This window comes from Dasypus novemcinctus, chromosome 16 (genome assembly GCF_030445035.2).
Source record: "Dasypus novemcinctus isolate mDasNov1 chromosome 16, mDasNov1.1.hap2, whole genome shotgun sequence".
Lineage (NCBI taxonomy): Eukaryota > Metazoa > Chordata > Mammalia > Cingulata > Dasypodidae > Dasypus > Dasypus novemcinctus.
Genome location: NC_080688.1, coordinates 44,909,471 through 44,932,524, shown reverse-complemented (window position 1 = coordinate 44,932,524; position 23,054 = coordinate 44,909,471).

The window sequence follows — 23,054 nt, the reverse complement described above, 5'->3', positions numbered from 1 at the left end:
TTTTTTTTTTTCGGTTCTCTCTTTCCCTCTTGTCCCTCATTTTCCACTTATTTTATTTTAATTCAAGTACACAATACGTGCTACAGGGAACACCTCACATTTGCTGGGTTTTCCCATCCTCCACTGCCTCATTTCTGTGTGAACTGATTTAGGCTACCTACACTATCCCTCTTCCCCTGCATCTTGATAACCACTATCATCTACTGTCTCTCCTATATTCCACCCCCCACCTCCCATTCTTTGATCCACAAAGTGTCTAACTCTTAATTTCTAATACCTTTGTTCTGTTTTCTGTCTGTTATCCACTCTTGAAACTATTACCTTTCTTTTCTTTTTCCCTCTCTCATGAAAACAATAGCTTTGTAGTTCATACCATATTCCGCCTATATTCAGTCATCTACTTCATAAAAGATACTCTACCTACAGCTATAACTCTATACAATCTACATGAATCTAACCTCCATCCTCCCAGATCTCATATTCTTGCTTTGTTAACATACATTACCAATACCACTTTACACTTTACCCTTGCTGACACAATTGCCTTTCCCCAACACTAATACTTTCTTCTAAAGTGAACTTAACCAACAACAAGTAACTTGAGTAAGAAGAAAAAAGTGACAAAGAGAAGATATAACACCTATGCAAAAATAACAACTAATTAACCTCCAAAAGCAAAAAAAAGAAGCTAAGGAACTGATTAAATTCGTCAAAATAAAGAGATGACCAGAAAGCAACAAAAATCTACAAACCAAACCAATAATCAGGAAAACATGACTGAATCCAATCAACAAACCAATAATCACGGAGGGGAGCAAAACTTGGCACAAGCAATGAAAGAACTCAGAACATTTATCACCGACAAATTTGATGCAGTAATGAAAGAGGTTAACAACATGAAGACATCACTTGGAGGGGAAATTGCAGACATACGCAAAAACATAACAGATATGATGGGAATGAACACCACAGTTCAAGAAATCAAAAATACACTTGCAGCAAATATCAGCAGACTAGAAGAGACAGAGCAGAGAATTAGTGATGTGGAAGACAGTACCTCAGAAATCAAACAGATAGTAGAAGGGGTCAATAAGAAGATAGAAAAAATCCAATTAGGATTTAGGGACCTGAATGACAATGCAAAACGCTCAAACATACGTATTATAGGCATTCCAGAAGGTGAAGAGAAGGGAAAGGGGTCAGAAGGAGTGTTGCAGGAAATAATGGCTGAAAACTTCCCAAATCTACTGAAAGAGACAGATGTACATATCCAAGAAGCACAGCGCACTCCACAAGCCATAAACCCCAACAGGCCCACCCCAAGACATATACTTATCAAATTATCCAAGGCTCAAGACAAAGAGAAAATCCTAAAAGCAGCAAGAGAAAAGAAAACCATCACATACAAGGGAAGCTCAATTAGATTAAGTGCTGATTTCTCTTCTGAAACCATGGAGGCAAGAAGACAGTGGTATGATATAGTCAAGGTACTAAAGGAAAAAAACTTCCAACCAAGAATACTCTATCCAGCTAAACTAGCATTCAAACATGATGGAGAGTTCAAAATATTCACAGACAAACAGAAACTGAAAGAGTATACCAACAAGAAACCTCCCCTTCAAGAAATTCTAAAGGGAGTTCTGCAGGAAGAAAGGAAAAAACAGGAAAGGCAAAGTTGGAGGAGAGTATAAGACCAACAACAACAACAAAAAAGACCAAAAAAATATACAAACAAAATATGACAAACACAAATCCAATCAAAATATGGCTAACACAAATAATTCCTTGATAGTAATAACACTGAATGTCAACGGATTAAACTCACCTATCAAAAGATTCAGACTGGAACATTGGATAAGGAAATATAACCCATCCATATGCTGTCTACAAGAGACACATCTTAGACCCAGAGACGCATGGAGATTGAAAGTGAATGGCTGGAAAACAATCATACAAGCTAACAATAACCAAAAAAAGGCAGGAGTAGCTATATTAATATCAGACAAAATAGACTTTAAATGTGAAACAATTGTGAGAGACAAAGAAGGATACTACATTTTAGTGAAAGGGAAAATCTGTCAAGAAGATCGAACAATCATAAATATCTATGCCCCTAACAAGGGTGCCTCTAAATACGTCAGGCAAACGCTGGAAAAACTAAGTGAAAGAATAGATACATCTACAATTATAGTGGGGGATTTTAATACACCACTATCAACTCTGGACAGAACATCTCAAAAGAGAATCACCAAAGAAACAAAACATCTGAATAGTATATTAGAGGAGCTCGATCTAATAGACATATATAGATCGCTACACCCAAACACAGCAGGATATACATTTTTCTCAAGCGCACATGGATCATTCTCCAAGATAGATCATATGCTAGGCCACAAAGAAAGGCTGAACGAATTCAGAAAGATTGAAATCATACAAAACATTATCTCTGACCACAGTGGAGTCAAGCTGGAGATTTGCAAGGGACAGAAGCCCAGATTTCACACCACGTTTTGGAAATTAAACAGCACACTCTTAGAAAAACAGTGGGTCAAAGAGGAAATCTCAAAAGAAATCAATGACTACCTTGAAACAAATGATAATGATAACACAACATACCAAAATTTATGGGATGCAGCAAAAGCAGTACTGAGAGGGAAGTTTATAGCCATAAATTCATATATCAAAAAAGAAGAAAGAGCAAAAGTCGAAGAACTAACTGCACATTTGAAGGAATTAGAAAAACAACAACAAAGTAACCCAACAGGAAGAAGAAGGAAGGAAATAACAAAGATAAGAGCAGAACTAAATGAAATAGAAAATAAGAAAGCACTTGAACAGATAAACAAGACCAAGAGCTGGTTTTTTGAGAAGATTAACAAAATTGACAAACCTTTAGCAACACTAACAAAGAAAAAAAGAGAGAAGATGCAAATACACAAAATAAGAAATGAGAAAGGCGATATCACCACTGACACAACAGAAATAAAGACTATCATAAGAGGATATTTTGAAAAACTATATTCCAACAAAAATGACAATCTAGAGGAAATGGACAAATTCCTAGAAACACATAAGCAGCCCATATTGACGAAAGAAGAAATTGATGATCTTAACAAACCAATCACAAGCAGAGAGATAGAATCAGTTATCAAAAATCTCCCAACTAAGAAGAGCCCAGGGCCAGATGGCTTCACAGGTGAATTCTACAAAACATTCCGGAAAGAACTGACACCAATCCTGCTGAAACTATTCCAAAACATCGAAACGGAAAGAACATTACCCAACTCCTTCTATGATGCCAACATTACCCTAGTACCAAAGCCAAACAAAGACATCACAAGAAAGGAAAATTACAGACCAATTTCTCTGATGAACCTAGACGCAAAAATACTTAACAAAATACTTGCTAATCGTATTCAACAATACATTAAACGTATTATACACCACGACCAAGTGGGATTCATCCCAGGTATGCAAGGATGGTTCAACATAAGAAAATCAATCAACGTAATACACCATATAAACAGATTGAAGGAAAAAAATCACATGATTATATCTATTGATGCAGAAAAAGCATTTGACAAAATACAGCACCCTTTCTTGATAAAAACACTCCAAAAGATTGGAATACAAGGGAATTTTTTGAACATGATAAAGAGTATATATGAAAAACCTAAAGCCAATATTGTTTACAATGGAGAAATCCTAGACTCCTTCCCTCTAAACTCAGGAACAAGACAAGGATGCCCACTGTCTCCGCTCCTATTTAACATTGTCTTAGAAGTACTTGCACGAGCACTGAGGCAAGAACCAGAAATAAAAGGCATTCAAATTGGAAAGGAAGAAGTCAAAATTTCATGATTTGCAGATGACATGATCCTATACATAGAAAACCCTGAGAGATCTACAACGAAGATTCTAGAACACATAAATGAGTTTAGTAAAGTCGCAGGTTATAAGATCAATGCGCAAAAATCAGTAGCATTTCTGTACACCAATAATGAGCAAGATCAGGAGGAAATCAAGAAACAAATACCATTCACAATAGTAAATAAAAAAATCAAATACTTAGGAATAAATTTAACTAAAGAGGTAAAGAACTTATACAATGAGAATTATACAAGATTGTTCAAGGAAATCAAAGAAGACCTAAATAAATGGAAGACTATTCCTTGTTCATGGATAGGAAGACTGAACATTATTAAGACGTCTATCCTACCAAAACTGATCTACACATTCAATGCAATCCCAATAAAAATCAACACAGCATTCTTTAAGGAATTAGAAAAACTCACTATGAAATTTATTTGGAAAGGAAAGAGACCCCGAATAGCCAAAGACATACTGAAAAAGAAAAACGAAATTGGAGGAATCACACTACCTGACTTCAAAACATACTATAAAGCTACGGTGGTGAAAACAGCATGGTATTGGCATAAGGAAAGACACATAGACCAATGGAATCGAATTGAAAGCTCTGATATAGAACCTCACATATATAGCCACATAATATTTGATAAAGCCACCAAACCCTCTCAATTGGGAGACAGTGGCCTATTCAACAAATGGTGTCTGGAGAACTGGATAGCCATATGTAGAAAAATGAAAGAGGATTACCATCTCACACCTTATACAAAGATCAACTCAAGATGGATCAAAGACCTAAATATAAGAGCCAAGACCATAAAAACCTTAGAAAGCAGTGTAGGGAAACATCTACAGGACCTTGTAATAGGAAATGGATTTATGAATATCTCACCAAAAGCACGGGCAGCAAAAGAACTAATAGATAAATGGGACTTCCTCAAAATTAAAGCCTTCTGCACCTCAAAGGAGTTTGTCAAGAAAGTAAAAAGGGAGCCCACACAGTGGGAGAAAATATTTGGCAATCATATATCTGATAAGAAACTTATAACTTGCATATATAAAGAACTCCTATATCTTGAAAATAAAAAGATAAACAACCCATTTAAAAAATGGGAAAAAGACTTAAACAGACACTTCTCCGAAGAAGAAATACAAATGGCAAGAAAGCACATGAAAAAATGTTCCAAATCTCTAGCTATCAGGGAAATGCAAATCAAAACTACAATGAGATACCATCTTACACCCATAAGATTGGCAGCTATGAAAAAAACAGAAGAATACAAGTGCTGGAGAGGATGTGAAGGAAGGGGAACACTCATCCACTGCTGGTGGGAATGCAGAAGGATCCAACCATTTTGGAGGACAGTATGGCGGTTTCTCAAAAAACTAGCCATAGATTTGCCATATGACCCAGCAATACCACTGCTGGGTATATACCCAGCAGAACTGAAAACAAGGACACAAACCGATATATGTACACCAATGTTCATAGCAGCATTGTTCACTATTGCCAAAAGTTGGAATCAACCCAAATGCCCATCAACAGATGAGTGGATCAATAAAATGTGGTATATACACACAATGGAATACTACTCGGCTGTAAGAACAAACACACTACAAACACATGTGATAACATGGATGAATCTTGAGAACCTTATGTTGAGTGAAGCAACCCAGACATTGAAGGACAAATACTACATGACCTCAATGATATGAAATAAACAAGCTGCCCTAGATAGCAAGAGACTGAACGATAGGCTTACAGGAAATCGGAGGGTGGAGGAAGGATATGAGCCGATGTCTGCAGGGGTGGAACTTAAGACGAGATGGTGGTAAGTATGAACACAAAGAAGAGATAAAATGGGGGCAAGGGGTTGCCTTTGTTTGGGGCTTTACGGGTTTGAGGGTGGCTGGGGAGGGACGGTTGGGTAATGTTGCCCAAAAGTGGGGGGAGGGAGGGGTAGCATACGAACACCGGAGAGGGTTAGGAGGTGGTGGAGAGTAAAATGCCGAGAAAATAATATCAAAATATAATAAAGAGGGTTACCTGTTTAGAATGCTCGGAGGGGAGGGTCTGATGCAGGACGGGCTCCTGGGGAATGTCTAAATGCTCATTCTGCCAGAGTGGGTGACACCATGGGGTAGAATCCCAAGTAGTGAGAGTGGGGGTGGACCCACATCCTGGGGAGGACTAATGCCACCAAATAGAGGGAACTCTATCCCTCGAGAGAAAGGGTGGCTCCCAGGGCATTGGGGCAGATGAGCAAGTTAGGCCCTAAACACTATTCCATCTATCTCTGGAAGTGGCCCCTCAGGAAACGGAGGTTGGCTGTCACTGTGGGCACCAAGGTGGAAGGGAAAATGGACGTTAAATGTGTGGAACCAAAGTAAATGGGGGGCAAGGGAGGAGTTTCTTGAGAGTACACAAGGATGGATATAAAACATGTAATATTACACCATAACATATAGGAGATGACAGACTGATAATGTAAACCATAATGTAAAACATAGGAGAACTAAAAATGTAAAGAACTGTGTATCCTAAAGTATGCACCATAATGTAAGCACAGATATTACCATGTTAGAAAGCTAATATCTCAGACTCTGTACATCACCTTAAGTAAATATGATGTGAATAGGGTGTAAGAGTATCGCTGTGGAAGGAAAAAGGTGTTGTGGTGGATGTATGGGAGTGCTGTATATTATATATATGCATTGCTGTGGTCTAGGACTCCTACGAAGAAATGCTGAATAATTGGGGGGGGGGGGGGGGAAAGGATAGGATGTGGAATTTTTTCAAGTCAACATTCTTTATCTAAGTTCTTTATCTAACTTTATCCAAGTTCTTTATCTATCCTTTAAACCCATCGCTATATGCCATTCCCTAGTAAGGGACCATGACATTATATTGGGCTTCAAATTTCGGGGAGTTCTGGATCACAGAGTGTTTCAACAATGGCAATGGAGGGATACTGGTATGGGATACCAATGACAGGTGATATATAGCTGACAGAACATATGTCCAGGGTGCATGGTAATGATTGGATATACTCATAGTGGCAACAATTAAAAACCCAGCAGGGGGGGGTACTGGGTTCCTGGCCAGTGGTGCTCTGTCGTGGTCCCTAGGGGAGCAGCGATAGTCTCCCAGGTACAGCGGCGGGGACCGGGAGGGAGTGAGGGTTCAACAGTGAGCCCCTGATGCTAATGACTATGCTTGTGAGCTGATAAACCTAAAATAAGAACAAGGCCTAGAGCAACATTGTGCCTGGGAATTTCCTCCTGTCAGCCTTCATGTTACTCAAATGTGGCCAGTCTCGAAACCAAACTCAGCGTGTAAATGCAATGCCTTCCCTCCAGCGTGGGACATGACACCCGGGGATGAGCCTCCCTGGCAACAAGGGACCACTATCAAATACCAACTGATGATGCAACTGGAAAAGGACCTTATATGGAAGGTTCAATGCGGATCAGCAGAATATCCATGTCTACATAAAATAACATGACTTTAAAATGCCGTTTGACCTAAAGTAAGGGGGAAATGGAAAGGAGAAATGAGTTTATATGGCTACGAGTTTCTAAAAAAGAGTCTGGAGGCTGGCAGAAGGATTGCCCTCATGCACAACTGAGCAGAGTCAGAGAGACAGATAAAGCAGATACAACCCCCAGATATTGGTTCCTATGAAGGCTAAAGAGACCCATGAGAGTTATGGTCATGGCCGATGGGGTTTACTACCAGGGCAGATGGCCCCTCTCTGGAAATGGTGTTTATGTGTGATGAATCTGGACTCAGATGGGATCTCCCTTCATAAGACTTTCATACTAATCTGCTGGAGGTGCAGTTAACGTTGGGGTTTAAGATATAGTTAGGGGATTTGAATCTCTGGACTGATAATGTGATAGCCAGGTCCTGAGCCTCAACAGACTCCAGCACCTACAATCTGATTTATTGGACTTACCACACTCAGCTAAGATGGAGTTGAAGAAGGACAATCACCACACCATGGAGCCTAGAGTGATTACAACTGAAAATGGGAGGATGGCAGCCAGCATCCATGTGGAATCTGAGCCTCCTCTTGACATAGAGGTGCAATGGACACAACCAATCCAATGTCCACATAGAAGAGGTGGCATTAGATTGGGAAAAGTGGACATGGTGGACGATGGGTATGGGGAAGGGCAGGAAGAGATGAGAGGTGGGGGCGTATTTGGGACGTGGAGCTGCCCTGGATGGCGCCTCGGGGGTGATCACCGGACATCGTGGATCCTCACAGGGCCCACTGGATGGAATGGAGGAGAGTATGGGCCATGATGTGGACCATTGTCTATGAGGTGCAGAGGTGCCCAAAGATGTACTTACCAAATCCAATGGATGTGTCATGATGATGGGAACGAGTGTTGTTGGGGGGGGAGAGGGGGGGGTGGGGGGGGTGGGGTTGAATGGGACCTCACATATATATTTTTAATGTAATATTATTACAAAGTCAATAAAAAAAAAAAAAAAAAAAGACTCCAGATCCCCAGAACATGGGGGACAGTGACCAGGGCTCCCTACATCCAGGACACTGGCCTGGCAAACAATCTATTCAACCAGGTCTAGCCATGGGACACCACCAAGACCGACAACACATTTATCATCCCCTAGAGTAATGGGTGGCTTCACCCTTGCTTATGCTTGCTAGAGTGATGGTAATTATAAACTGAACTTACCATTGATTATAGTTATTTTAAGACTATCTTCTCTCCTAAACCACTTACTGTGATGGTAATTCTAATACAACCAAAGGGCATCAAACCCAGAGGAACAGACAAGTTTACAAACATAATCCTATTCTTTTTTGGGATTCACAAAAATGATCTCAAACTGCCACATGTAGTTACTCTTTGTTATTAATAACAGTTTAGGTTTCTAATTAATAATGGCTTCTTAAAATTAGCCTTTTAAATACTTCAGTTTAGAAGATTCTTTTAAAAACTTCTTATAATTAACCCTCAGTTACTTTATCTTTAAATAAGCTTATTAAATTACAATTAGCAACTAATGAAATTTACCTTTATCCATTTAAGAGTCTTGTCTTATATTCCTCTTTCTGTTCTGTGAAAGCTAGTGATTTCACTTTAGGACAGATCTTGATTTCCTTAAATACAAACTTAAAATTTTCATCACTTTAAATATTTAATACATATAATGTTTATTTTATTAGTATCCTATAAACCTAAGGAGACTATATTCAAGCTAAATAAAATTGAAACCATTATAGTTTATGCAAGGAATGTTCTTTTTCCTTCTTCCACAGGAGGCTAAACCTCTATTTCTTTAATAAAATTCTATAACTGCAGATATACTTAAAAAGCATACTGGTAATTTGCAACTGAAGAGAACAGAACAACTGAGCAGCTAAGAAGCCCTGGAAAGAAATGAGCCTTATGATATAGGAAGCCCTGAAGAGACAAGGCCTATGCCAGCTTAAGCTGAGATCAGAAAGAACCTGGGAGCATGGAGCCTCAAAAGGAAGAAGAAACCCCAGAAGGAAAGACCAGGCAGATATTGGCAATCATCTTGCTTTAACACATGCCAACTAACTTTAGTGAGAGAGCAACCTTGAGTTGGACTCTTCAAGACCTTGTAACTGAAGTTTTATCTCAAATAAATACCCTTTATAAAAGCCAACAGATTTCTGGTACTTTGCATCAGCACCCCTTAAACACTTCATAACAGGGAAACCTGTTAGAGGCTACCTCAAACTGCATATTAAAGTGGTGGTAAGGAAAAATAACCGTAATTCCATTGGAAATTCTAGGTTTTCATAAAATAATGGCAAAAGTAATTTTTCTTGTACTGCTGAAGGAAAATACTTGTTAATATAATCATGTTAAAAGTAAAGTACTAAAGATAGTTCATTGCTGTGTTATAAATGGCATTGGAAATATTTAGAAAGTGTATAAAAATGGAAAGAGATAGACTTCCATATTGTCAAACTTTACTGTGTATTCAAATCAGGCCTTCAGCACCCTGAATGGTGCCTCCTTATTTGAGAGTTATTGACTAGGTTGGTCATGGACCCCTAAAATAATAAAGGTATCTACCACATCTCTGGTTCTGCTCCTAAAAATGTTTGGAGAGTACATTGCAGTTTTGGACTCCTGAGGCAGCCAGCAATGGCTGGATGTGGCCAGATATACACTGGACATTGCCTCCAGACTGAGTCTCTTTCACACTACCAAAGAGTGCTATGCACCAGACTGGTGAAACACTGAAGTTTCCTGCCTAGCATCAACAGTGCTGCAGGAGGCTGGCTCTGTGAAGGACGTACCAAGTGCAGCAATAGTTACCAGGATAATATGAGTAGAACTTAAAACAGTATTGGAATTATGTCCTGTTCCCATGGAGGAATAACATGTATGGTATTGCAAACCTGGAGCTTAGACCTATTAACTGCAGCTCAAAGAGGAACTTGTGCATTGAATAGCATTAAGCACTGTACCTATATATGTCTGATGAATAAGATAATATCTCTTCTATTCTAGATCATATGCAGAAGGATATTGAATATATTAGAAGTCTTGATAAACTTAATTCATTTTCTAAGTAGTTAATGAATGTGCCTATAAGATAAAAGAATGGCTTTCTTAAGTACTGTCTGTATTTTGCTTGCTATATGTTGTCTTATTGTTGCCTATACTGTTTTATGTGAGTTTATGTTTAGGGCAGTGCTTTTCTTTATACTTCCAGCTGTCCTAGGCATAACCACCACTGTGAGAGCTGGGGTTGGCAATTTATACCAAATCCAGCAGGTCTACCATACTCTCTCCTTAGTGTTAACCACTAGCATAAAAGAACTCAAGGAAGAATGCTGTTTCCATTAACTTTGGGAGGCTGAAAGCATTTGGCCTTTCTCATTCTTTGTGGTCCAGGATATCAATAGCTGGCCCCCTTTTGGGGCCTGCTTACCACCATCTTCTTCATCCTTTTAAGTAGGACCATGTCTCTTAAACTCTAAGTTTGCTTTTCTAGAATCAGAGCCTTTCAGGGCAAAGTATTAATATTGTGGGGATTTCATCCAGTTCCAATCATGATGCTAGACCTATTGTCCCCCAACCTCAATAGAGTAGCCAGAGGGTTTCACACTGTCAGGTAGGACCTATTCCCCCAACCAGCAGGAAGCAGGTACAGAAGAATGACCATTGTTCTTCAGCTCCCCCTTAAAAATAAGGGTCTAAACTCTCTGAGAGGAGAATTGAGGCAGGTTAATATAGGGACATAGGGAAGGTGACTGGGCTGAGACCTGGCAGAGAACATGGCTGGCAGACAACATGGTTGTGAGACCCTGCCCAGAAACCTTCTGAGGGGAAGGAAGGCTGCTACTAAAGATCAAAGCCAGAAAGAGCCCACGAGACCCTGGCCATGGGTCCCATGTGGAACTTTTTCCAGGGTCAAAGAGAAGCCCTGGATAACCCCAAACAGACCTCCTCATTGGGCCCCTGAGGACTAACAGGCGGGGATCATAAAGCAACCAATCATAAGTGCAAACAGCTAGGGCCCCTTCAGAACATTATGAAGGGGGAGGAGTTAAAGTTTTAAAAGGACTAACCTGGGGCCCCATGTACGTGTCTCACCTGAAGCATACCCGCAATCTATGTCTCAGATTGTGTACTGTTTTCCTTATTTCTTAATAAACACTTTACTCCCTTGCTTACACTATGGTGTGTCCTTAAATTCTTTTATGTGACATAAGCCAAGAATCTAGAAGCCCAGAACCCAGGGCATTCTACTAACAGTTGGAATTATGTAGTTGTTTATTTTTATGTTGTCTTGAACTATAAAATTTCCTAACTTTATCACATATAATTTTAGTGAACTGAGTAAACAGTTTTTGGCTAGAAGAGATGAAATTAATAATAAATGATTTTTAACCTTATTCCACGAATCATCTAGGGCTATTCAGAATGTTTTAGAGAGCTCTGAGCATAGGAGGAAGTGGAGGATCAGAGGGGTTTTCTAATGGCGTAAATGTGCGTGGGGGTCTGTGTGTGCATGCACATGCATGTGATATAGGGTTCCTTAGGGTTGCAATTGAAATAAGTATTCTACCAAAAGAAAATCTTTCAAATTTTCTAATAACTCATCTAGAATCACATAATCTCTTCAATTGCTTATGTTAACAGGGAATACTTACTCTGAACCTGTTTCCTAATCATGGAATGGAATCAAACTAGATTCTAATATTCATTAGTTATAATACACTAAAAGTTTACAAACCATGGCTTACATAGAAGCATCCTTCAAACACGTACATAAGTGTGAGAGTAAGACATTCTCTATTTTGATCGATTTAATATTCATGATTTCAAAACATTGTAAAAAGAATCAAATTACATTATATTTTTAGCAAGCCTATATTTTCGTTGATTACATTTCTAGATTTCTTAAATCTTTTCTTCACTCATTAGTTGAATCAATGAACAAACATTTTTTTGGAATATTTGTATTTATTTCCAGAATAGGAAGTGCAAATTTTGTCATGTGAAACAAATATGTTTAGTGGGAAGCAATATGTACTACTCATGTTTTATTAATCAGAAAACACTCTAAATTTATAATAAAAATTAGACTTTAAAAATTAGTTATTACAGGACTAAGTCACTGATAAAAATTAAGAAAAATGTTAAAATTGATGGAGCTGGGTATTTTGGGATAAGATTATGTTGGAGTTCTCTGTATGGGCTAGTATTATTTTTGTTGCTGTCCTGTAAGTTTGAAAGTATTTCAAGATAAAAAGTTTTTTAAAAATGAAGATAACAATATATTTGTCATATAGCGAGGAGCCAGGGAGGTACCTATTGCTTTCACAAGTAAAATCTCAGCCCTCAGGACAGCCTCTCTCAGACTTGACTAACTCCAGATCTCACCCACCTACTACACTACTACATTGCCTATGACCATGACAGGAAAAATCAGCAAGCTCTAAAGAGAACCTCTGTATCCTACCCAGTTTTGGAAAAGTGTTCCATTATGTACTATGGCATTAGAGTAAGACGTTCTTGTTGCTGCTGATTATCCTTCAACATATTAATTAAAAAAATGGATGAAACATTTCACATTATTGTTAAGATTATAGAGACAGGATATCAAAAGAATTTTTTTTTATTTCTTACAAGAAAGAATGGTGGTCCTCAAGAGGAAAACACCTTATTGTAGGAAATTAATGAAAGTAATAATTGTGATGATAGTATTTATATTCATTTGTACCTAAAAAGGTTCTAATTATTCCCTCTACTCTGAGTAAAAGAGAATCACTTTTATACATATCACTTTAGCAACAAGTAGAAACTTTTCTTGAAAGGTTTATGAAACCGTTATTCGCTTTCTTCTCAATAATATGCCACTGTGGACTGACAATTCACACACAACCACACAAAGGCAATTAATACATCCAGCAGAGTGCTACACAGAGGTAATTTGTCTAACATGTAACATTTGATTTTCAATATTTGTTTACCTACCAAGGGAACCTACCAAGTTCAACCTTTAGAAATGGGATAAGGCAAAATATTGGTTGTGTTCCCTTAGACTATGGGGTACCATTTAAGCTCATGATCTTCTGAATATGGCATTAGAGGAATAAATAAAAGAGTAGTCAGCTAAATTACCTTCCCATGCATAAAACGGAATGCTGTGTTAGACAAAACTGAAATTCACTATGTAATTATTTATGTGTTTCCAACTAGCACATTAGAATTTGGTAGATATATAGGTAGGTAAGTAGATAGATACAGATTATATAGATGATAGATAGATAGATAGACAGACAGACAGACAGACATAGAGTATACAACTGTATCACCCTCTTTCCCCAACTATGAAAATCAATCTTAACTCTTGATACTAACCCCATTTGTGAAGTTAGGATAATAATAGCACACCCTTTATAATGTGTTGTTAAGATTAATTGCAAAATACTTTGAACAGTGCTTCGTGCACACTAAGTGTTCAATAAATTTAGCTAATACTATTGGTACTGTTATGGTGATGGTAGCTATTAATTGAAAGATCACTTATTAGGCTAGCAAGTGTTTCGATGAGATATTTCTCTTTACTACTCTTTGATTATCTCAGTCACAGCCACATTATAATTTAAAATAATGATCTAATTTCCTCTCTTTACATCTCCATCCTTTTCCAGTAAACAATATGAGACAGACTGTTTTTCTCATATGTGTAACCCTGAGCCCCCAAAACAGTGCCTGGCACAGAACACATACTCAGGAATTTCTGGATTGAATGCACAAGTGAAAAAGGCTTTGCCTAGTGTTGTTATTCAAAGACATTCCCTGCATGTAAGAGTGAATTATGAAAAGTCTCTGAACTGAGCGCTATTGATAAGAAGTTTTGAATCAGCAACATTCTTCCCTGATTTTTTTCATTTCTCCTGTATGTTTCTATAATTTGCAAAATAGAATATAACCATCTTCTTCTACTGATCAGTCATTTGGTCATCAGGATCTTTAGAACCTTCCTAATCTGCTAGTAATGATGTGTGACATTACCATTTTCATTCATTTATTTAATGAGTATTTAAGCCCCAATTAGGGGCCAACTATTGAACTAGTGTTATCTTTGGCTACCTTATCAAAATTGAATGAAAGTCACATATGTATTTAAAATTTTGATGATATCCATCAAAAATTTTTATTTCTTATTAAAAGAAATAAAAAGCAATAGGTGAAATTTATTTTAATAGTATGTTAAGCAAGATGTATCTGAATTATTTTTCTTCCAATCTGACAATTACTGTTTTAAACCTGGTAAGTTTCATCTACTTACATATATTTTGATTAATGGTAAATTTGGAGTTATGTAAATTTATTTTTGTTACTGTTTGTATTGCTTTTTAAAAAAATCTCAGGCTTTACTTTTTTTTTTAATGATACCCTACTTTACTCTTTAGGCCCCAAGTTAATCAGAATTCTGTCTTCCTTCAGATGAGTGCAATGACTATAGAATGCTTGGCCTTTGTCTACCACCTACTTTACAAGTTATAATTATCCAGTATTTTCATTCTTTTTTTATCCTTTCCATTCTACTATAAACATTCTACTATAAACTCATTTTATAGAGCAATTCATTTTCCAAATTTCCATTTATTGCAAAATCTTTGGTCACTAATTCTTCGTCCCTATTTGGCTTCCCATGGAATTTTTTTGTTTAGTAATTATTTTTTCTTCCTGAGGTATATCCTAGAGTGTTCCCTTTACTGGTACATCATTCCCAGAGGGACCTGTAATTCAAATTTGGTGATTCAAGTAAAGATTTTAATAAAGGGAGTACTTACAGAAATAGACCAAGATTGCAGGGACTCACAAGGGAAATTGTGGAACTAAGAGATCAGCAAAGAAGAAAACTGTTGCCAAATTTATAACTGAAGGAACAAAGGGAAAAATAGTGCTTCCTTAATGCAGTGAAGATAGATACCAGATTTGTTCAAACCTAGGAAAACAGCCATCGTCAGAAATATGGCAACATAGCAAGGAGGGAGCAAGGCAGATACCCTGACCTTGCTCTCCCAAGCTGTAGTAATTTACTGATGACTTTCTTTAGTCAAACCCAGCCAGAAGTCATCCAGAAAAGAAATCTGGGTTATGCATCTACAGTCATACTTCCCTCAGCCAAAGAGAACAAAAATGACACACACACACACACAAACACACGGTATAGAAGGATGGAGAAATGATTTAGAAAGAAAAAAATATAGAATAACCAGTAGTCAGGGTCTGCTGATGGTAAACTTTCTTTTACATTTTTTCTACTGTTTGTTTTGGTTTGTTTGAAAGTGTTTCCAATTTACATTTTATTTAAATAGTTGTTTGGCTGAGTATAATAAAAAATGTGCTAACTAAATTTTATACTATCATTTTATACTATCATATTGACCCACATTCTTCTGGTTTCTGGCATTGCTCTTAAAAAAACTGCTATTAAAGTTAAGTACTTATATATATGTGTGTGCATGCATACATATATAAGTATGAATCCCTAGAGTGACTCTAAAAATAATATATAAACATAGTAAAAACCCAATCAATAAATTAAAATGGATGCTAGAAACATATTCATATAGCCCAAAAGAAGGCAGGAAAGGGAAAACAGAGGAATGAGAAACATAACAAAGCAAAAGACAATGATAATATTTTAAGCTAAATCCACTTAAAAGACAGAGATTATCAGAATAAATAAATAATATGCAGTCTATGAGAAACTCCCTTCAAATATAAGGATGAATGTAGAATAAAAGTATAGAGCATGGATGAAGATATCTATGCAAACTTTCATCCAATGACAGATGGATTGGTTATATTAATATCAAATAAAATAAAATTGAGATCAAAGAATCCAGTATAAAGAGAGACATTGCAGAATGTGAAAATGGTCAATTTAACAAGAAGACATAATAATCTCAAATTTGTATAAACCTAACAACAAACCTTCAAAGGACATGCAAAAACACAAGAGAACAAAAAGAAGACATAAATAAATATGAAATTGTAGTTGGAAATCCAATACTGCTGCATCAGTAATAGATAAAACTAGTAGATAGAAAATAAGCAAGGATACAATAGGATGAAAAACACCATTAACCAACTGGGTGCAATTGATATTTTTAGATCAATTTACTCAACAATAGCAGAATATACTTTTCAAGTGTGCAAGGAACATTCACCAAGATGGACTACAAATAAACAACCCTAACATAGTTTAAGGTATTTAATTCATTCAAAATACGTTCTTTGATTATAATGGAATTAAACTAGAAATCAATAAAGAGATTTCTGGAAAATTTCCAAAACTCAGAAGTTAACAACAAATTCTTTTGGTCAACCAAAAGATCTTTAGGGAAATTAGAAATTATTTTGAACTAAATAAAAATAAATAAAACAAAACTTATTTTGTTTCATGCAGCTAACGTGGGATTTAGAAAATTCTAACACTAAATATTTACATTAGGAAGGAAGAAAGGACTCAGATTAATAATAGTCTAAGCATCTACCTTAAGCAACTAGAAAAACATGACCAAAATAAATCCAAAAGAAGGGATATAATAAAAATAAAAAGAAATGAATTAAAGTGAAGACAAAAATTAAATAAAAATAATAAAACCAAAAAAATTTAAATTTTAATAACATTGATAAACACCTAGAAAGACTGAAAAAGTACAAAATAGGACAGATGCAAGTTAATACAGGGGTGGAATGGCGAAGAATATGAATCCTGTATACATTTAAAAGAAAGATATGTTAATACAAATAACTATATATACATTTTGCAACTTAGATTAAATGGTCAAATTCCTCAAAATCACAAGATAAAATAGATTTCCTAGGGGAACTTGTGTAGCTCAGTGGTTGAGTGTCTGCTTCACATGCATGAGGTCTGGGTTCAATCCCCCATTACCTCTTAATAAAATAAATAAAGAAACAAAAAGCTATTTTAAAAATAGATTACCTAAATAGTCCTATAACTATTAAAGAAATCAACAGCCACAAATCCCTATGTCTCTCCAGAAGCACCAGGCCCAGTGGCTTCTAACCCAGCCTAGAAGGTAATGACATGACAGCCAGTGTCAGAAAAGTGCCTTCAACACCCACACATGATATCAAGAGAGATTAAATGGAAGCTACAACAGCAGAAGATAGACCAAAATAGCATTCCAAGGGTTCAGAAAACTAACCTGTCATTAAGTTAGAAGACAAAAAGGTAAGCCAGAATCTACATACCAAACATACACAGAAAAGTACCTGCTAAAATAGAAGACTTAAATAGGTCACATTTCTAATATAGTAACTAAAATGTGTAAAACACATTTAAAAATCAATCATTATACTAAGAAACAGGAAAACCAGAATTTAAAGAGAAAATGCAAACAAATGAGCTAAAACTGAGATGAATCAGTTGTTGGTTATCTGACAAGGGTTTTAAATCAGACACACAAAATGTTTCAACAATCAATTACACATTCAATCTGAACAGAGAGATAAAATACTGAATTAAAAAAAATAGCACACCAGGATCTGTGGGAAAATAACAAAACTTTTAAGCTTTATGTTGTTAGAGTCCCCAAAAAGTGGAAAAAGGAGTGTATGATTAAAATTACTGCTCAAAGGAATAATGGCTTAAAAATTCCCAAATTTGGTGAAAAATATAAACCAAAGATTGAAAAACCATAAAAAAATGCCATATTCAAAGAACCCAAAGAAATCCATACAAAGACACTTTAAAATTTTTTATTTAATTTTATTTTGAAAGAAAATTTAGATTACATAAGTGTTACATAAAAAAATATAGGGACATCCCCATATATACCCCTCCTTCAAACTTTTCTCTATTAATAACATCTTTCATTAGCATGGAACATTTATTACAATTGATGAACACATATTGAAGCATTGCTACTAAACATGATCTATAGTTCACATTATAGTTTATACTTTGCACCACACAATTTTATAAGTTTTTATAAAATGTATAACGGCCAGTATCCATTATTACAACGTCATGCAACAAGTCCAATGTCCCCAAAATGCCCCATGTTCCACCTATTCTTCCCTCTGCCTCCCCTCAGAAACCTCTGGTGGACACTGCCTTTATATCAATGTTACAAGTTCTTCCATTGATAGAATAATAAATCTACTTTAGTTCAGAGTTTCATCCCTCCTTATGTTTGTTCATTCCCCAATCTTGAATATTTAGGGGTGGTGATGCCCACTCTGTTTCTGATTGAGAGAGGCTTAGATCCCATTGGGCAGATGTATGGAACTGTCTTGCTTGCAATAGTATATACTCTCTGTTTTTGGGGATTATCATCTTTTTGTTAGTTTTCCTGGGTGAGTCCAGTAAACTGGAGAGTAGATGTTGTGACTGCTAAAACTTGTCATATATTTAATGAGTATAGTACTAATTATAAGTTCAAATAAAAGGGGCAGAAGAGCCGTGTATTGTGAAATTATAAATGAATCTCTGTTACATTGGGGAGCATATTTTCCAAAGTAAGGCCCACTGACAGGGTGCCAAATTCATGAGATTATCTGCCCTGCCTACAATGTCTAGATGTCTCTAGAGCCCTTTGGTGCCCCACTGTGTGAGGCATTGTTTACTGTAGCAGTTAATCAGATCCTTTTGAGACATGCAAGAGCATAACCTCTGGAATGACCTTCCAAGTCACTTTCAAATTTCTTAGCCGTAAAAACTCATTTGTGTTTAATACATCTCCCTTTTGGTCAAGGTCTTTTTCCAAATGCATCACTAATTGGCATTTGGTAAAAACCCCTCAGTGCCTGGAAGACTTATCCCTGGAAGTCATGACCCATGCTTGGGGGACGGTAGTGAGTTTATATGCTGGCAAGAGTGAGTTTATACTTGGCAAGAAAGAGACCACTTTTGAGCAACAGGGAGACTTTGAGGGGGTAACTTTTAGGCAATATATAATACTAGACTCAGTTTCAATTTCACAAGAACAAGATCCCTAAGTATAGCCATCAATACCAAAGACCTGGCATAATGGTCTGTCCTCCTTCACAAGGCACTGCCCATGTAGTTGAGATATTCTTGCTGCTCTATTAGAGAATGTAGCAGGACTTCTTGGAATTGGAATTCAATATTCTTTTGATTATAGTGTGGGTCTCCATGCACTGAGACAACACCCCTTACCACTTGAATATATTCATGTCACAGAGAAATGCCCCAGGTACACCCCTCCCCACACATCCCCCCATCACTGACACCCCGTACCAGTGACCTCCTCTGCCACAGTTGTGACACTTCTGTGATCCAAAACCTTCCCCACAAAAAGCAAAAAAATAACAAATAAAAATAATAAAATAAAATAGTAATAATAAAAAAGAACATATAAAATACAAAAATAGAAAAGACTTTTTTTATTTTGTCTTTAACACCATAAGATCTGTTAATTTTTATGAACAGTGACAATTTCTTCTGTTTGTTTCCTCACTGCCTTTTTTTGCTTTATTTTCAAAGATGATTTAGTTTACAAAAAAAGTCACTAGAAAACATAGGGGATCCCATGTACCCAACCCTCTTTACCTCTCCCACTCTCCTCTATTAATAACATCTTACATGAGCCTGGTACATTTGTTACAATTGATGTACAAATATTGAAGCATTGCTATGAGCCATGGTCATTGGTTTATACTATGGTTTACATTTTGCACTGTACACTTTTATAAGTTTTGATAAAATTTAAGATAACCTGTAGCCATCATTGCAAGATCAGGCAGAACAATTCCAATGTCCTAAAAATGCCTTATGTTTCACCTATTCTTTCCTTCCCCTCTCCTCAGAACCTGTGGTAACCATTAAGTTTTATTTTTTGAAGAATATGGTTCATAGCTATATGCAATAATATTGAGGGTTTGACACATTGATCATTTTTTTGTTTGTTTTTATTAGGCACTGTCTGTGTTCTTGAGAGATTCTTGTCCTTCTAACTGAGAACATAGCAGGATTCCCCAGTATGGGGTTTTAATATTTTTTGTTTATTGTGTGGATCTCCACCCACTGAGATAATACCCTATGACAAAATGAACATTTTCATGTTCCATAGAAGCATGCCCCAGGTGCACTTTATCCCATATACCCCTTATCCCTAATACCCAGTACCAGTAACCATCCCCTGCCATATTTGCCCAAAGAACATTCCCACCATTATAGTTTTAACCACAAACCTACACATTCTCAAAGTTCACTCTTTCCTTCCTCCAACCCTCCCCCCCAGTTCCATGGTAGTCCTTCCCAACTCCCCCACTCTAATTCCCCTCACATTCCAGCACCATCAAACCCAATTACATCACTCCACTACTATCACCCCTATCCACTAACTACCACCCCTTTCCACCTTTTCATAGATTTTGCCCATATTGAGAATTGGCTCGCCACCCTCTACTTCCTTTCTGTTTCCTGTGCTCAATTTGCTTAAGTCATATCAGTGAGGTCAGGTAATATTTGCCCTTTAGTGACCAGCTTACTTCACTCATAAAGTCTTCAATATTCATTCATTTTGTCCTGTGTGTTAATACTGAATTCCTTCTTACAGCTGAGTAACATTCCATTGTATTCATATACCTAAATTTGCTTATCCATTAATCTGTAGATGGACAGTTGGGTTGCTTCCAGTTTTTTGGCAATAGTAAAATATGCTGCTATGAACATGGGTGTGCATATATCTGTGTCCCTGCTTTCAATTCTTCTGGTTATATAAGAAGTAGGATTGATAGATCATAAGGCAGTTCTATAGTTAGTGATGTTGAACATCTTTTCATGTGCTTTTCAGCCATTTGTATTTCCACTTTGGAGAAGTGTCTCTTCAAATCTGATTTGAATAGACAGTTCTTTACATATGCTGGATATTAGGCCCTTATCAGATAAATGTTTACCAAATATTTTCTTCCATTGATTGGCCTGCCTTTTCACTTTCTTGACAAACTTATTTGAAGCACAACAGTTTTTAACTTTGAGGAGGTTCAATTTATCTATTTTTTTCTTTTGTTTGCTCATACTTTGGGTATAAAGTTTATGAAACCATTTCCTAGTACAAGATTTTGTAGATGCTTCCTCTAATTATTTTATAAGAATTTTATGGTCTTGGCTTTTATATTTTGGTCTTTGATCCATCTTGACTTAATTTTTGTATAGGGTGCAAGATGGCGATCCTCTCTCATTCTTTTGGATATGGACATCAAGTTCTCCAATCGCCATTTGTTGAAAAGGCCATTCTGTCTCAGTTGAGTAGCTTTAGTGGCCTTGTCAAATATCATTTGACCATATATATGAGGATCTATATCAGAACTCTCAATTCAGTTCCATTGGTCATTATGTGTATCCTTGTGACAATGCCACATAGTATTGAACACTGTAGCCTTGGTGTATGCTTTAAAGTCAGGTAGCATGATTCCTCCAATTTCATTTTTTCTTTTTTCAATATGGTTTTGGTTATTTGGGGACCCTTGTCCTTCCAAATAAATTTCATAATTAGTTTTTCAAATTCAGTAAAAATGCTGATGTAATTTTTATTGGGAGTACATTAAATCTGTAAATCAATTTGGGTAAGACAGACATTTTAATGATGTTTAGTCTTCTAATCCATGTACATGTAATAGTCTTCTATTTGTTTAGGTTTTCTTTGATTTCCTTTACCAATGCTGTTGTAGTTTTCTGTGTACAATTCCTTTATATCCTTAGTTAATTTTATTCCTAGGTATCTGATTCTTTTAAATAGTTGCTATTGTAAATGGAATTTTTTTCATGATTTCCTCCTCAGATTGCTCATTATTGGTGTACAGAAATGATATTAATTATTCCACATTAATCTTATATCCTGCAACTTTAGTGAACTCATTTATAAGCTCTAAAAGTTTGTTGCAGATTTCTCAGAGTTTTCTGTGTAGAGGATTATGTCATCTGCAAATAGTGAAATTTTTGCTTCTTCTTTTTCAATTTGGATGATCCTTTATATCTTTTTCTTGCCGAAGTGCTCAAGCAAGTACTTCTAACACAGTGTTAAACAAGAGCAGTGACAGTGAGCATCCTTGTCTTTTTCCAGATATTAGAGGGAAAGCTTTTAGCACTTCACCATTGAATATGATGTTAGTTGTGGGTTTTCCATGTATACTCTTTATCATATTGAGGAAATTTCCTTCTATTCCTATCTTTTGAAGTGCTTTTTATCAAGAAAGGATGCAGTATTTTCTCAAATGCTTTTTGTACAACAATAGAGATGATCATGTGATTGTTTTCTTTTGATTTGTTAAGGTGGTATACTACATTGATTGATTTCCTTAGTTGAACAATCAGATACATTATCTTTTTATGTATGTTTACAATTTCTTCAGTATGTTCCTAATAATATAATTTATCTCTTCCTTCACTTTATTAAGATTATTCATGATCTATGTTTGGACATCTTGATTAGTGTTCCCATGTTCTGCATCTTCTCCTGTTTGTTTTTTTTGTTTCTTGTTTTTGTTTTTAGTTTTTGCATTAGATTGGGCCATGTCATCCTGTTTCTTAGTACAGTTTGTGATTTTTTATTGGTGCCTAGGCAGCTATTTATCTTGCTGAGATTACTCAAATGGTTAGTTTCTCTTTCCACTCTAATGATTTATTTTGTTAAGTTTTC